The 10000-nt window shown below is 42.7% G+C and overlaps 1 long non-coding RNA gene across 1 annotated transcript in view; it reads left to right on the plus strand.

The window, feature by feature from the left end:
* Positions 1–6908: 6908 nt before the first annotated feature.
* The window catches only part of LOC123502344, a 10908-nt gene continuing 7816 nt past the window's right edge, over positions 6909–10000 (plus strand). The window contains exon 1 of the long non-coding RNA XR_006673960.1: positions 6909–6983. This is a non-coding gene — a long non-coding RNA (uncharacterized LOC123502344). The remainder of the gene's footprint in view (positions 6984–10000) is intronic.

Genomic DNA, 10000 nt, shown 5'->3' on the forward strand with positions numbered 1-10000 from the left:
TAGTAGTACTGAATCCTGGAACAAGAGATGGAACAATATTGTAATGGCGTCCTCCTCAATGCCTGTTGTCTTGTAGTACAGAGGGTTGAGGAAGGTATTGTGGATGATGTAACGATAAGTATGGTATATTAAGGAGAGCCAAGGTGGATCGGGTTTGCGTGGGTGGCTCTGTAGGCCTAAGGAGGAAAACTGCCGTACCAAACGCATAATTAATACGAGCGGAGGAACTTTATGAGTAGGGATTTTGGAATGTTGTGCATGGTAGAAATATTAGTGTTAGCATGAAGTGTACTACAACATGTATAAGGAGGAATAGAGTAAGGAAGGCAGCGTATTTAACATTGCGTGAATTGGCACGCGGGGCAGTAGATTTGAGTGGGGGGCAGGAAAGGACGCGATCTCGGATGAAGGGAGTGAGTGGCACTCTCTACTCGGACATATGTGGGGTGTGGACGCGTCACGGTGAGCGAGGGTCTCTGATCAGGTGGGTAATGTGATCAGGGCAGTGGAATTTCGTGTTAATATAATCGAGGGTGTCATTATGTGGAGTTAAGTCGTGTATTCAAGTGAGGAGAGTGTGTTTCTCTGTTGTTGGTTAAGAGTGCCGCGTCACTTTCATCGTTTTTTGTTCGAATGTACTTTACTTTATTTGAAATATATGTAAAATTGACTTGGAAGAGAGTTTTCCTTCAATGAAAATCCCAGCCCGTGTGGTACAATGATAACACGTCGACGAATGATGAGTGATGAGCAGAGGACTTGTGTCCCGAGAGGTTTTTTTCATGTAGGAAGAGCGCCAGCCAAGGGCAAGAAACAAAGAAAAGATAAATAATACCAAAACAATTGTTCAGTTTACTGTCCATATCAATTTGGAACACTGCCGAACCTGTTATAATGGTCAACAATTTGAAATCATTGAAACTAGCTTTGTCAAATCCCTTGGATACTGCCAACATGAAAAACCTCATAGTACCAATAAACGCACTTACAATTCACTACAAGCACACAGTATGCACCAATACTGACACCACACCACAAAACACACCATACACAACTGACACACACACAAACAACTTAAATCACTCAAAACTAACCCAAAACACCCTGCAACACCTCAAAATATAAAAAGCTCACCCAAAACACATTACAGACACCCAAGTTACCAATATCATCCCTAGACACACACACACACACACACACACACACACACACACACACACTACACTACACTACACACAGAGAGAGAGAGAGAGAGAGAGAGAGAGAGAGAGAGAGAGAGAGAGAGAGAGAGAGAGAGAGAGAGAGAGAGAGAGAGAGAGAGAGAGAGAGAGAGCAAAGAGAGAGAGAGAGAGAGAGAGAGAGAGAGAGAGCAAACAAATCTTAACAGAAAAACAACAACAACAACAAAAAAACCACAATTTCCTTTACTCCTATATCCAGGGCAGAACACGGAGACACAGGCTTGCCCGACTTTAGTGAACAGCGGCGGGCAGTCAGTGTGGTGCAAGGTGTAGGTAATCTGCGCCGTGAATTGACCGCCCACAGCCTCCGCCACGTCCACCTCATTCTGCCTGTCGTCACCTGGGAACGAAGCGGGTAATCAATGATAAAGGACACTTGTTATAAGGGCCCACTGACACTGAGCTAGCCTGTTGAGGGCCTCAAAACATACTCAAAAATCCTTGTATAGGCCCAATTCACTCTTACACACACCCACGACAAACCACACATACCCAAACCCTCTTAAAATCTCAATAACATTCCAGAACACACTAAGAAAACACAGAACAGGTTAAAATACCTCCAAACTCACTAGAAACACCCAATATTTAATGAAATATCCCCCACACACACCCAAAAGACCACTAACCCCCCCCCACTTATAACACTCATAATAATACCAAATCCCACTCAGAACACCAACCAATCCTCAAAGTTCTCCCAAACCACACTCAAAACATACTAATACACTTACCTAAATATTACACCTTGGCTTCTTCTACTATTCCACCTTTATTTCTCATTTTTTCTTCATTCTTCTCCATTATTACTCCTTCTTCTTCCTCCTCCTCCTTCCATCCACACGTCTGAGCCTAGAAACACATCAAAACACTAGATATTAGGCAAAATATTTAGGAAAAGGAGGGTGACTTAAGTATTGTAGCTTTGCTGCTGCTCCTCTTCCTCCTCCATTTCTCCTCTCTTCCTCTTTATCCTCCTTTATTTCAACTTTCTTCCTCTTTCTGCTACAATTATCTAAACATCTGAACCTAGAAACCCACGAAAACACGTAGAAATCACTAGATATTAGGCAAAATATCGACGAACTGTGGATTTGGAAAATTGGCGCCAGCCACTACCTGGGTGGGCTGTGGTCATCCGAGAGAGAACGGGAACGGGGCTGACTCGGCTAAATTACGTAAATCATTTCATTTCAAAATGACTTTTACAAAAACGAGGCCACGGCCAAATGCTTGTTATTTTATGACGTGATAAATACTTAAACTAATTTTCAAAATATCAAAATATCTCCAGCTTAACTGGTTTTTAAAAAAGGTCTAAATTAAGTACGTTAAAAGTACAAAACATTTTAACCCATAAATCTCTTAAAACGTCCTGTAAAGTCAAGCCATTTTCACTTGGCGTGTATTTTATCACATTTCAGGGAGTCTGAGCTTTCTTTTAGGGCATTCTACAGCGTGTTAGACCGAGAAGCAGAAACGTGAGCAAATAAAATAAAGAAAAATAAGAGCTTTTTACAACAGCACCAAACACCATTTCAAAGTCCACATATTTCACTCAATAGATTGATTTCACACTTAAAAGAGGACAGACACTTTTGCTACCATAAAGGCCCACTTATACCTTGAAATGAAAAAGCTCAAAACTCCAAGTGGGAAATTTTGAGCGTTAAAAGCCTTTAACATACGCCATAAAACACCACTAAACGCCACATATTTACCCAGCACAGGCGCGGAACACACTTCAAACACAACGAAACATTTATAGAAACCATAAAAACATACCATGGAAGCGTAATATTAGCGTCAGGAAATATTGGAAAAAAAGTATTTGACCCAACTGGCTGGTGACGGGTGGGTGAGGGCGGTGTAGGGTGTTGGCTAGGGGACCGTCGGGGGGGAAGCGGCCTGGAGGCAACACCGGCGGCGGGACATCCATATATAGCCTTTATCATCTCACCAAACCAAAATTAAGCCACACAGAGAAATTTTGACTAGACTAAATGAAATGTTAGACTGGTGGCTACCTTGTGACACATGTTTGGCCGAGGGTAAGTGAAGGAAACAAATATGAGAGGGTAATACAGACGCCTTGCTCTTTTATGCTCCTTATACCATTACTTGAAAATATTTGCGTACTGTTTTCACTCTCATATGTAAAGAAAACCTAACATTAAGTGAATAGCCTTATAAATACCTTTAATAGACGAAGATTAGGCAGTGTGGTGAAGGCTTGCACGGTTTCTCATACTGATTGCCTCTTGGTGCTCCTTGAAAACTGTCGGTAATATAGCAACACTTCACTTTATTTGTGTGTGTGTGTGTGTGGGTGTGTGTGTGTGTGTGTGTGTGTGTGTGTCTGTGTGTGTGTGTCTCTGGGTGGATGTGCATGGGTCAGTATAGCCCACCGCCACAACTGTGTTCACCACCACCACCGCTAAGAGACTACTGCCGTAGCAAAAGGTTATCTGTGAAGTCAGGACGCATGTATATATGTTTATGATAACTATCTGTCACTAAATCTCTTATTAATGAGACGCTATGCTTATACAAATACCACATGTCGATTTATTGGTTATTGTGACATCTTCCTCTTCGTTATCGTGTCCAGCTTTTGTTATTTGTCAAAGCAGGAAATATTAAATTGTATCTTGTTGTACAGCGAGTGTTGGCAAATCCGCGAGGCAATAAACAAGGTGCTTAAAAGGCAGACTGTACTATTTTTCTCATTCTCCATTTCTACCGCCTGATATACGAGTATTTCTGACAATAAACCAGGGTGACAGGATACTAAGTAGAGCAATATAGACTTTTTCTATCTACATACACATCTATATTATTATTTATATACGAATTCATTGACTCATCTATCTGCCTGCCTATCCATCTATCTGTTTGTTTGCCCAACTGTCTATTTACATATCTATCAACCCATCAAATTACCCGCTTATCCATCTATCTTCACACAAGCATATAAATACCACTACCACCATGTGTAATGAAACAATACTGTGTTGACTGACTTGAAATTCCAGCATGTGACGGAACTGTATCAAAACGTGACAAGGATACACACAACTGATTTTGAGTTTGTCTGCAATTGGGGTCAAAATTGCAAAAAATATTCATGCCCGTCCACGACAACACTGAACATGCAACTGGACGATCCCACGCTCCTTGTCCACACACACACACACACACACACACACGAAGGTTGGTGAGTTGTGTATCATTCCTTTGAGATGACGCCAAAATACCGAAAAATGGCGGATGGAACCCGTTGCGTAACTTTGTGTCATATTTTGACACGCAACGGTGAAGCACTATCCTGTCAACACTGCTACGCAACGGTGATCCGATACGTGGAAATGCAACAAGTGTGTACACGCCTTAATTAAAACACAAACAATATTCATACACAGTGTTATACCCGCAACCCCGACCGCCGCCCTCCACCGCTCTGCAGCTGGTCCCGCGGCACGCAGGGTGGCCAGCCAGACAGCCGAGGTGACTCTGGGCGGCGGACTAACCTTCCTTCAAGACGTGTTTGTGTCCGTGGTGGAGGAATGAACTGATGGTGGTAGTGGTGGTGGTGGAGGACAGGATTCAGAGTGAGTGAGTGAGTGAGTGAGTGAATAAGTGAGTGAGAAAGATCAGGACAGGAAAGAATAGAAGAAAGAGGAAAAATAAGTATATCTTATCAGAGCACAACATTTTTCCTCCCTCCCCCACCCCAGGTCTCGTGTCTGGTGATGAAATGGACGTCTGGTCAGTGGTGGTGGTGGTGGTCAGTTGCCAAATGAAAATATTCTACGTCACCAGCTCCACCTTGAAAAGTCGCTCCAGTTTGGTCATTACCGCAGACTGATGGAAAGTTTGAAGTTAATTTGGGCAGCATGACGTTATGAGGATAATGAATATAATGATGTAAGAGCTGGAGAACCACTGATGAGAGAAGAGAGGCGAGAACTGAAGTGACAGGAAGCAGCACTTCCTGCTTGCGTCACGTGAGCGTATTGCGCGCTGGTTGGGCACATGGTAAGAACCCAGTGAGCATGGCGGGAACTTAGTGAGCGTGGCGGGAGCCTGATCACATGCGTGTTATGATCGTAGTTAAACCCGATTGGACACAATGATATCGTAGCGATATCAAGGGACGTACGCAGTTAAGGCTTGGTAGATACGTAGCAGTGGAGGGATTTCGCAATTCCATCACGTCTCCACTACGTCCTCAAAAATTTTATGAACGTGTTGAGAACCTGCTGCACGTAGTATGGACCGCCTCTGGTGTGATGGGGCCTTGACACGGAGAGTTTATCCCTGTCAGTGACGCACACCAAACTTGTCTCGGGAGCCTCGCTCGTCTCCTCTCCACCTCCCCCTCCCCCGCTGTTCCCCACACTCTCATCACTCGCCTTTTAAATCTCATTGATGTTTACTTGATTGATTGATAAGTTTATTGTTATAGCAGTGTATACACCATCGAACTGTTGTCAATTTACGTATGAATGAACCTAACAAATTACCAGCTTATGTATCTATCTATCTACACACAAGCATGTAGATATCTCCACCAGCACCGCCAACACCCACACCTGCCCACCTTCGCCATCATGAACGGCAGTGTGTCAGTTTACACAATACTACTAGTATTTCCATGCCACTATATTGTAGCATCATATCACCTCAGACGCTGGTCAACAAGACGAGACACAGCAATTGGAGACCAGACCAGACGACACGAGAGAGAGAGAGAGAGAGAGAGAGAGAGAGAGAGAGAGAGAGAGAGAGGAGAGGAGAGGAGAAATGACGACACACACAAACACACTTACCATTCACTTACCACACACACACACACACACACACACACAAAGCTATGGGCGGCGTCAACAGCTCCACACCCACTGCCGCCCACATTTGTCCCGCCCATGCATGCTCACGCCCAAGCTTCCCCAGTCAGCCCATACGCCTCCGCAGCCGCCCTCACTATATAATGAAGTGACTCAAGACACACAGATCCACGTGTTCCGGAGAAAACTGACGTCTGACAGGCGAGGAGAGAGAGAGAGAGAGAGAAGAGAACTGACAAAGAGGTGTTTACTAGAAGTGTCGTCAGGTGGCGGCGTGTAACTGTTACAAAGAGTGTCTCCATCTTGTGGTGGTGATTGATGCACTACATAAAGCAGAGTTCAGTGTAATTATCTTCCAGCAGTCCACCTCGCCATGCCCTCTTGTGTTTCTTGTTAAAGCAGGCGCCAATTATAATGCTATAAAGTGCTTATACATTATTTCAAAGTGAGGTGCGCATCTTGTTATTGTGCTTCACACAGCCACTCACTCACGACCCCTGCTTAAAGCCAAACAACCTCCAACCACCATCGACAAGAGTGTGGACACCTTCGCGAGGAGAGTGTGCACACTTCGCACATACACACAGCCTGCCAGGCCACGGCCTTCTCCTACAGGCCTGATGGATGTGACCTTCAGTGCGAGTAGGCCATCCGCGTCTACTGGGTGTGTCGGGAGTGTTTGGGAACTCCGCCGTGGTCTTGTTTGAAGTGGTTTTGGTGCACTCACTAGGCCTTCTGCCATGCCTTACAAGTGTTGCGTTCCTTTATGTAAAGGGAATGACAAAAGTGGGCCAAAGGTGTGCTTATTTTCATTCCCAAAGAAGAGAAGCTTGCGCGGGCTTGGCTTCATGTTATCAAGCAAGCACACTCCACCCCAACCAAAAGCACCAAGGTAAGTCAACTAAACCAATGTTTATTGTATACAACTAGTAGACTTTTATCCACATTATAATACAGGGTGTAACACGAGTTTCTGCGAATACTTGTAGAGGTGAAAGTACAAGTTTGTTTAGTCGTGGGGTGAAATTCAAGTGCATGTGGCGGGTGACTGTTACACCGGCTGGGCCGGTCGGGTGTTTTATGTTATAGAAACACTATATCAACTTACTCCACCTTACTGTAAGTGTGTGGCATTTTGAATATATTTTCTTAATCACAGCACAATCAAAATGTATTTACCGTCACCGTCTTAACGTGAAATTTCAAACAGCTAATTTTCTGCTAGATAGCCTCACTACCGCCTTCCTGCCAGGGGAGGTGGGTAGCCTTTTATTTTATTTGTCACTAATTATAGACATGTTAACATTGTGTAATGTTTACCGGTAAATTCTAATCTGTAATACCACTTGTCTGATCATGGGATACTGTAACACCCACAAATTTGCAGAAATGATTGAATAACCCACTACTTTTCACCATCGACCAAACTGCATAACTGGCTATCATTTCTACAAGTTTTGGGGTACAGCAATATTCTGCAATGAGACGAGTAGTATTGACTGAGAGGTAATTTACAGATAAATCTGACACCGTGTTAGAATGTCTGTAATTACTGACAAATAAAGTAATAGGCTATACGGGGACACCTTGCCTGCCTGAGGGAGGCTAGCAGCAGATCAGCTGTTCGGAATTTCACACCAAGATTGACGGTAAATAAATCTCGATGGTACTGCATGATTTTGACAGACAAAAAATCTCTGTTCAAAGTACCACACACTTACAGTAAGGTGGACATGGTGTTTCTACCAAATAAAACAATCGCCCGTACCAGCCACACTTAGATTTCACCCACGACTAAACAAAGCCTCAAAAGTCATATGAGTATAGAACATTTTTTACTTAGAATAACTTGTTCTTTCGCCTCCTAGAAGTATTCGCAGAAACTCGTGTTGCACCCTGTATAATGATGTGATGATATCAGTTTATCATATATTTAGTGTAGGTGAACATAAGGAACCTTGGCTACTGGAGTACTACCTTAGGCTAGGTTAGGATAGGTAAGGGTAGGTTAGGGTAGGTTAGGGTAGGTAATGAAACAAATGTATTGATCAAAATAAATGTTTTGAAATCAAGAACAGCTTTTATGCAAATTAATTATTGGTAAGATAAACAGAGAAAGGTGGGCAATAACCTAACCCTAGCCTGCCCTAACCTATCTTAACCTAACCCATCTAAAGGGGTCTAAAGAGGGTGTTTTTAGCTTGTTGGTTTAAAGGGGTGTTTTTAGCTTGCTGGTCTAAAGGGGGGTTTTAGCTTGTTGGTCTAAAAGGAGTGTTTTCAGCTTGTTGGTCTGAAGGGTTGTTTTAGCTGGTCTAAAGCTTGTCTAAAGGGTATGTTTATCTTGCTGGTCTAAAGGGTATGTTTATCTTGCTGGTCTAAAGGGTATGTTTATCTTGCTGGTCTAAAGGGTATGTTTATCTTGCTGGTCTAAAGGGTATGTTTATCTTGCTGGTCTAAAGGGTATGTTTATCTTGCTGGTCTAAAGGGTATGTTTATCTTGCTGGTCTAAAGGGTATGTTTATCTTGCTGGTCTAAAGGGTATGTTTATCTTGCTGGTCTAAAGGGTATGTTTATCTTGCTGGTCTAAAGGGTATGTTTATCTTGCTGGTCTAAAGGGTTTATATGTTGCTGGTCTTGCTGGTCTAAAGGGTATGTTTATCTTGCTGGTCTAAAGGGTATGTTTATCTTGCTGGTCTAAAGGGTATGTTTATCTTGCTGGTCTAAAGGGTATGTTTATCTTGCTGGTCTAAAGGGTATGTTTATCTTGCTGGTCTAAAGGGTATGTTTATCTTGCTGGTCTAAAGGGTATGTTTATCTTGCTGGTCTAAAGGGTATGTTTATCTTGCTGGTCTAAAGGGTATGTTTATCTTGCTGGTCTAAAGGGTATGTTTATCTTGCTGGTCTAAAGGGTATGTTTATCTTGCTGGTCTAAAGGGTATGTTTATCTTGCTGGTCTAAAGGGTATGTTTATCTTGCTGGTCTAAAGGGTATGTTTATCTTGCTGGTCTAAAGGGTATGTTTATCTTGCTGGTCTAAAGGGTATGTTTATCTTGCTGGTCTAAAGGGTATGTTTATCTTGCTGGTCTAAAGGGTATGTTTATCTTGCTGGTCTAAAGGGTATGTTTATCTTGCTGGTCTAAAGGGTATGTTTATCTTGCTGGTCTAAAGGGATGTTTATCTTGCTGGTCTAAAGGGTATGTTTATCTTGCTGGTCTAAAGGGTATGTTTATCTTGCTGGTCTAAAGGGTATGTTTATCTTGCTGGTCTAAAGGGTATGTTTATCTTGCTGGTCTAAAGGGTATGTTTATCTTGCTGGTCTAAAGGGTATGTTTATCTTGCTGGTCTAAAGGGATGTTTATGTTTATCTTGCTGGTCTAAAGGGTATGTTTATCTTGCTGGTCTAAAGGGTATGTTTATCTTGCTGGTCTAAAGGGTATGTTTATCTTGCTGGTCTAAAGGGTGTTTATTGCTGGTCTAAAGGGATGTTTATCTTGCTGGTCTAAAGGGATGCTGGTCTAAAGGGTATGTTTATCTTGCTGGTCTAAAGGGATGTTTATCTTGCTGGTCTAAAGGGATGTTTATCTTGCTGGTCTAAAGGGATGTTTATCTTGCTGGTCTAAAGGGATGTTTATCTTGCTGGTCTAAAGGGATGTTTAAAAGGGATGTTTAAAGGGATGTTTATCTTGCTGGTCTAAAGGGATGTTTATCTTGCTGGTCTAAAGGGATGTTTATCTTGCTGGTCTAAAGGGATGTTTATCTAAAGGGATGTGTTTATCTTGCTGGTCTAAAGGGTATGTTTAGCTTGCTGGTCTAAAGGGTATGTTTATCTTGCTGGTCTAAAGGGATGTTTATCTTGCTGGTCTAAAGGGATGTTTATCTTGCTGGTCTAAAGGGATGTTTTAGCTTGCT

This window comes from Portunus trituberculatus, chromosome 11, assembly GCF_017591435.1.
Source record: "Portunus trituberculatus isolate SZX2019 chromosome 11, ASM1759143v1, whole genome shotgun sequence".
NCBI lineage: Eukaryota > Metazoa > Arthropoda > Malacostraca > Decapoda > Portunidae > Portunus > Portunus trituberculatus.